At 40.4% G+C, this 7883-nt stretch overlaps 1 protein-coding gene across 5 annotated transcripts in view; it reads left to right on the forward strand.

Moving 5' to 3' along the window:
* MGAT4C (MGAT4 family member C) overlaps window positions 1–7883 on the forward strand; it is a 323744-nt gene that overhangs the window by 178470 nt on the left and 137391 nt on the right. Inside the window, exon 1 of one of the 5 annotated variants that reach the window (XM_081211246.1) lies at window positions 6580–6710. The exons of the other annotated variants lie outside the window; for them this stretch is intronic. The gene's annotated coding sequence lies outside the window, so the exon portion shown is untranslated. Of the gene's footprint in view, window positions 1–6579; window positions 6711–7883 lie in introns of those variants that run through there. 5 annotated transcript variants of the gene reach the window in all.

Consider the following 7883-nt stretch of genomic DNA (forward strand, 5'->3'; position numbering starts at 1 on the left):
AAAAGGATGTGGGCAAAGCGCATTCTCCAATTGAATGAGAGTGCGTGTTGCGGTGTGGGCCACCAGGTCAGCCCTGTGTTGCCGGGCAGGTTTATGGCTACTGCCTGGGGCATTTGATTGGATGACCGGGTTGCTGGGACAAGTTGCATGTTGCAAGTTGGTGGGTGGGACCATTAGGCTTTAAATATGGGGATCTTTGGTTTTCCTTTCTCTTTTGCAGAATGCATCGGATCACCCGCCCACCCGCCCTCTTTTCCGGTTGACCTTGCTTTGCCTGTCATGGGGTCGTCTGCCTTGGTGCAGGGGCCTAGTAGGAATTTTGCCATTTGGCTGATTGGCTGGTGCCATTTGGTTTTTGCCTACTACCTAGCAATTCGTCACAACTTGTAAGGTTGCGGTTAGGCATTGGTTATAAATTGCTGGTGGTGGAGGAGTCAGGATAGGCTGTGCCTGCCCCTCCAATTGCGCTGAAGGGAATTCCGTTAAAGGAATCCTGGGGCTTGCCACGATTTCGTCCAATCCCTGTCATGGGACCAGGGCTGGCAAGCCTTGGGGAGCTGATTGGGTGAGTGCCGTTGTCTGACGCTCAACTGATTCCCAACTTTGACTTTCCCTTCTACTGGCTTCCAATCGGAGCTCGGAATGTCAGTTCTGTCCCTGGCGGGGGGACAGATAGTCATAACCAATGTCTAAACAACCACTCACTGATTTTGTATTTTAATAAAGTTGTGGCCAAAATAGTGCCCAAAAACCAAAACTAAAATTACGTGTGATGTGTGAAATTATTTGAGGGGTAGTCTGGGGACCTACACATGCAAAGTTATCTGAGAGGTCCAAGTTTGTGGCTAGTGGGATGCATTTAATTTACACAAACCAAGTTAGGAAAACCTGCATCCCTGACAGTTGACCATGATGGCTAGGACTGATGGGAACTGGAGAGGGCTGCCATTGACATTCGAAGAGACAATGTGTACATTTTCTGACTGCACATCTGATCCATTTATTTCAGTGACTTGTGGCCTCACAGCCCTGCAGCTTTAAATGATCATAACATATAAAAGAGCCTACAAATGCATCTATATAAAATCATATCCTTTTAAAGAACTTTTTTGAAATTATCCAGTTTTGTTTTGTTTTTAAATGGTCAGGATGAGCATGTCAATGGAGGTGCCATCTTGTGAATGAGCAGATAAGGAGCCATTTGGTGACTCTGCTGAAACATGATATGATTATATTCGCAATTGCACTTGACTTAGGATGCAACAAACCTTTTCATTTAATCAGTGTAAACCAGATCCTTTTATTGTGAGTTGCTTTGGTCGTTAAACTTGTATACCTGAATAAAGGGTCAGGGAAAGAAATTGTTTCAACTCCTGTGACATATTCACTCCTAAAAAACTGAGGGCACAATACACCAACACACTTCATAGAAAACAAATTTCTGCATGATTACTCAGAAGCAAGCCCTGTGTTCAGTGGGGCCTTCTCCCGAGTAAGTACATTTTACATTGCAACCTAAGCCCTATTGATTTCAATGGGTTAGTTTTAAGCACTTGCTTAAGTTTCCCTTTGAAATCAAGTGCTTAATTGTGTGTGTGTTAATTGCATCATGGCCCATGTTTCCATACCATTACATTGTAAACCATTTCTGTATTTTGATACATTACTTCTTTATATGTTTTATCCAGGCAGAAGTAGTGTATTTGGCCACAGGCAAGGAATGGGGGAAGGAATCATTTGATTTTCTTATATACTATGTTACTGTGTAGACTCACATCAGCACAACCTAATCTGAAAAAGAACAACAAAAAAACTCTTTCCCATTATACAAGTATAATAGGAATGTGCACTGTATTTTGTTTAATACAATATATCAGGTTCTTCTGATTTTTATAACTTTAAAAAAATACCCCAAAAACCTGAGATAATAGGGCTAAAAAATTTCTGAACTACTTTAAGTGTTTCTACATTTGCTTTTCACTCAAGCATTTGGGAAGAGTCTTCCATTCAGTTCCAGTTCTTCCTTTAGTGGGAACCAGGATATAATGTAGTTTTTGGTGGGAGTTGATCTGCAGGGGAAAGGAAACAAACACTGCATATGATGAATACAGGATAGAATGAAATTTTTTGCCTTCTTACATCTGTAAGTAGTAGCAAATCATGCTTGGGAAGGTTCATAGTCATGTGATATAATCCATATATCTCTATCCTGATCCAAGCATGATCCATTAGATGGGGGGGGGGGATTTGCTCCTAATTGTGGAGTGACCTGAATACTCACCCAACCTTAGGGAAGAGTAGCTACTCAAAGGAGAAAACACATTGCCTTGTATAGAAGTCTTACAAACAGGAGATGTTAAACCTCCTTTCATAAAGGATTAGGGTTAGGAATTTAGAAGTTGTTGCTGAGTGACCTAAACCACACAGTCAGATTTCTATCACAGAGTGCCTCTCTGCTTGATCTTGGCTATTTATAGCATTAAATTTTCAGAGGAATATAATTTATACATGTTATATGCCTAAGCAGATTTTACTTCATAAATAATTCTTCTATTCATGACTCATATCTCCTTAGCAATTATTGGGCCTTACCTTTACCATTAATCATGAAAAAAACCAAAAGTTGGCATTCCCATTGTCCAAATTCATCTTTCTGATCTGTAATTCAGTCTTATGTCACTTTGCATGGCAATGGATCTTCCCCACCCCCTCTATACATTTCCATCTGAACTCCTATGTTTTGAGGCAGAAATAAATGAGCAGAGGTTTTCACTTTGGCCTAAAGTACATTTTGACTAATAGGCCAGTGTCTGGATCTCCACACAGAGCTGCTGTTTATTAAGTCCCCAGAATTTAATCTCCCAAGTCTTTACAACTTTGTGAAAAGACCACAAGGCAAAGGCAGAGTAGTTTATCAAGTTAATTCCCAAACTCCTATAATATTTTCCACCTTTGCTGTGTTCAGCTCAAGGTTTTTCTTCCCAGAGAATAAGGATAGTTGTAAGCTTTTGAAAAAGAAACTCTGAATTCAAAAATAGATTGGAGTGTTGTATGTTTTATTCAACACAGGCTTTATTCCATTCAGATAAATGTAATGGGGGAGACCTTGGCAACAGAAGGAAAATATTTAAGTGTGTGTGTGTTTTTGTAGCTTAATAACTTTTTAAAGTATTGCAATGATTATGTCAAATGTAGTTGAAAATTGCATTTTTGAGAGTTTTTAGAGAGAAATACAAATCATTTATAATTGGCTTTAAAATCACATTTTTGTCTGATTGCCAGTATTATAACATATTTAGCTCCTCTGTATAAATTATCATAATCAAAGCATTATCTTGCATTCCTATTTGACTACAGAATGCCCAAATTTCTACTTCCTATTTAGAGATCAGTATATATGTATTATTTGGGCACACAATGTATCTTTCAAAACTTTAAAATCAATGTAACTCCAAAGCTTGCTTCAGCAAAGTAAAACATCACAAAATAAACACGCTCCCCCTTTTTTCAAGCGTATATCTATCAGAAAGCCTGGGCACAATAGGAGACAATGTAAGCCCATTATGGTTGAATCCTCCAGATGCTGTATTCATTAACCTTTCCTTTAATATCCTTTCTGTACAATATTTTGATGATTACTGCCATTTAGTAAACAGATTATGAAAATGCAGTTCCCTAGGGCTCTAATTTAATAATTTAGGCAAATTAGTTTGGGTATATATATATATATATATATGCTTTCGTAGATTTTCACGGGTACAGGAATGTAGGTTTTGGTGTCTTCGGGTGTCTTCCCGTGTAAGATTTGGGGTGTCTAGGCGACGTTTCGACGAGGTCTCACTCGTCATCTTCAGGCTGGTGCTTTCGGCTTCTTGTTACTAGAACAGAGCAGGATCTCAGTGTTTGAGTTCCTATAAATACTGTTGAGGGGGTGTGGTGTATAGCCTCCAACGTTCTGGGCAGAGAGGAAGTTCCTAGGTTAATGTGCCTTTTCTTCTTTTGTTCATTAATTACTTGAGGGATATCTTGAGTGATTACTTGAGTGATATTCTGAGTACCACTGTAATGCCACTGTTGTGATGAACACATCGGACTACCAAGCAAAACTATCAAATTTACTCCAAGACCCTACCTACCAACCTATAAAGACAGATCCCACCACCTATCTGGAAAAAACCACCAAATCCAAAATAAAAGCCTCTCCTATCAGTGAAGAAATCCAGCTAAGAATCATCCCCAGAGAAAAATCATCCAGATGCCCCAAACTCTACGGTCTCCCCAAGATACACAAAGAAGGAACACCACTCAGACCAATAGTCAGCTCCATAGGCTCACCTCTACAAAATCTCGCTAAATTTCTCGCTAAGCAACTTCAGCCCTATGCAGAATCTATCGCTTCACACGTTACAAACTCCTTCCAGTTCATAGAAACAATAAAGAAGCAAAACCTACATCCCGATGACCTACTTGTGAGCTTCGATGTTGTATCTCTCTTCACACAAGTGCCCATTAATGAAGCCTTGACAGCCATTCAAAACAAATACAATCCCCCCGAATACATCCTGGACCTGACCAACCACTGCCTAACCAACACGTACTTCATCCACAATGGACAAAGATACAAACAGATAGAAGGAGCACCTATGGGATCACCCCTCTCACCGGTCATCGCAAATCTGTACATGGAACACTTTGAAACCAATGCTTTAGACAAGTCAGAACACAAACCCAAACTTTGGCTCAGATATGTTGACGACACCTTTGTAATTTGGCCACACGGGAAGGAAAAACTAGATAGCTTCCTCACACATCTCAACAGCCTACACCCCAAAATACAATTCACTATGGAAATAGAAGCCAACAACCAACTTCCCTTCCTTGACGTCCTAATCTACAAAAAACCTGATGGCTCCCTAGGACACACTATCTACCGGAAAAAAACACACACCAACCGCTACTTACATGCACAATCACACCACCACCCTGCACAAATAAACTCCGTAGCCAAGACTCTCATCTCCAGAACCAAACGCCTGGCTGACAAAGACCACTTGACAACTGAGTTACAGAATCTCTCAAATGTGTTAATCGCCAACGGATACCAGCAAAACAGGGTTACGAAGCTAATCCAAAAAGAAACACCCCCCAAAAACCAAGACACAGAAGAAAACAATGGCATGGCCCTCCTTCCTTATATCAAGGGCACTACAGATAAAATTAGCAAAATCCTCCATAAACACAATATCAAAACAGCCTTTTGCACCAACCAAAAAATAGCCAATATCCTCAGAAACCCAAAAGATAAAATCCAGTTAGAAAACCAAGGGGTCTATGAAATACCCTGCAAAGTCTGCCCAGCCACGTACATTGGACAAACAAACAGACGAATAAATGCACGTATCGCAGAACACAAGAATGCCGTCAAAAAAGAAGAAAAAACTTCCTCTCTTTACCAACACATGAAAGAAACAGGACACGAAATTAATTTTGCAGATTCCAAATTGCTCTTTAACATGGAACATCACCACAAGAGAATAATCATGGAAGCCATCGAGATAGAGAAACACCTCACAACATGAACAAGCGTGACGACACGTCCCGCCTGCCAGACATCTGGAAATTAGCCCTCCCCACAAAAACCGACACCAGAACCAGAGGCACACAGAACGCCATCTCCAATCAACCACACCAGACCCAAACCCAGACCCTCTCCACAGATAAATTACAGACACCATCCAGTAGCCAAACCATAGTGGCACCTCCGGATGCTGCACCCCCCTGCAATCCCTACACAGATCTGGCTGGCACAGGGCACAAAACCACAGCTCGCCCCTATACACGAAGCCAAGCCAGAGCACAACTAAGTGCAGTACAGCCATCTTCTCAGAAAAACTCTTTACAAGGTCAAGAGGTCAAGACACGAAAGCTTTAGCAACTAATCCACACCTAATGACCCTCCTAAGTGGTACTCAGAATATCACTCAAGTAATCACTCAAGATATCCCTCAAGTAATTAATGAACAAAAGAAGAAAAGGCACATTAACCTAGGAACTTCCTCTCTGCCCAGAACGTTGGAGGCTATACACCACACCCCCTCAACAGTATTTATAGGAACTCAAACACTGAGATCCTGCTCTGTTCTAGTAACAAGAAGCCGAAAGCACCAGCCTGAAGATGACGAGTGAGACCTCGTCGAAACGTCGCCTAGACACCCCAAATCTTACACGGGAAGACACCCGAAGACACCAAAACCTACATATATATATATATATATATATATATATATATATATATATATATATATATATATTTTTTACACATTCTCCTTCCCATTTTTAATCAATGTGCACCTGCCAGCTACTCTGTCTCTCCCAGAATGGGAGATTGCTGCCTATCCCTCTCCCAAGGAACAGAGATCCACACTGAAATGTGCATCTGACAGTTTAGGGTTAAGATATGATTCCAGGTAACAGAAGCCAATGAGAGTACACCCAGTTGATGTTTGTGACATCATCCCCCAGTCAGAGTACATAGAACAGCTGAGGTAGCTTTCAGCTTCAGTACTAGTGCCATTATGATGGATGTTTACATCTCTTCATGAGAGCCAATTATTTTGCTTTTGTGTGAGGCCCAAGAATCACTCATGCTGCCTGCATGCACAAAGCCTGTTGGATGTAGCTGAACGAATTGCTTTCTCTCTACTCCTGTGGTAAGAGAGTCTTTTGTTTTACTTCCTCTTTCTTCAGAAAAAGAGATGATGGATCAAACCTGTACGGGGAAGGGAACCGTATTTAGAATCCAGGGGGTTGTGCTGTTTTAATATGTAAGCTGCAGCCTTTGTTATGTAAAGAAGGCTGTTATTTAAAGGGGGAGAAAAGCACGTGTGTGGTGTGTGTATTTGTGTGTGTCTTATCTGGCTGACTGGCTGGAACACTACTTTACAATATAAAATTGCAATGCCAGCCTGTGGGTGTTTGAAGATTTAGCACTGGATTGACGAAGCTGTAATCCTGATCAATAATTTACCGTACTTCTCTCCTTTTTATGTATAGACGTTTAGCATTTAGGGGAAGGGGGAAGAGGTATAAAAAAAAGGTTTTGCTACTATCCACTTGTGCAGGAAGACAGAGAATTTGAGATCAGATCAAACTTTTAAAATGCTCCAGAATAGTTTTGTGCTGGTGTATACTTCTGCATTAGCAGCACAGGCTAATATTTAGATTATCCTGATTCCAAGATTAAGTTGTATGCACTTATTTTCATTTGTTGTGGAATAAGGAAATGAGAAATACACAGATTGTACAACTTGATGTCAGCAATAAAATATTGATCTACTGTGTGTGTGTGTGTGTGTGTGTGTGTGTGTGTGTGCGTGCGTGCACTCTCTCTCTCTCAGATAATTACTTTTATTTGGTCTAGTATAAAAATGTATAATTGTGCCCATCTTGGGCAGAGTAGAGCTGCTGTTCAGCTCTGTGGCTGTTCTCTGTGGGGTCTTGCTTATACGCCTTCCCTCTTTTGCAAGATAGTAAGCACATGTAAAGCTCCGGAACTGATGTGGATTTAGGAGATTAGCGGTGACACTGACTCTGACAAATCAGATACAATAATGGTTTAATTGACTGAGGGAGTTGAAGGGCTACTGTATGAACAATCCAATAACCAGTTTAAGTAGTCAAATAATGTGCATAATGAGAAGAACTAAATAACAGGTTGAGGTTAATATAAAAGCTGATGACAGTTGTTTAGATGGGAATGATTGGAATCCACTGACTATTTACCACTTAACATATGTCTTTATTGTTCTAATTTCAATAATATCTGATAGCATGCACTCATAAAACTCATTCTTATTGTACTATTTGTAATTTCATCACCTGCC

This window comes from Podarcis bocagei (genome assembly GCF_964188305.1).
Source record: "Podarcis bocagei genome assembly, chromosome: 10".
Lineage (NCBI taxonomy): Eukaryota > Metazoa > Chordata > Lepidosauria > Squamata > Lacertidae > Podarcis > Podarcis bocagei.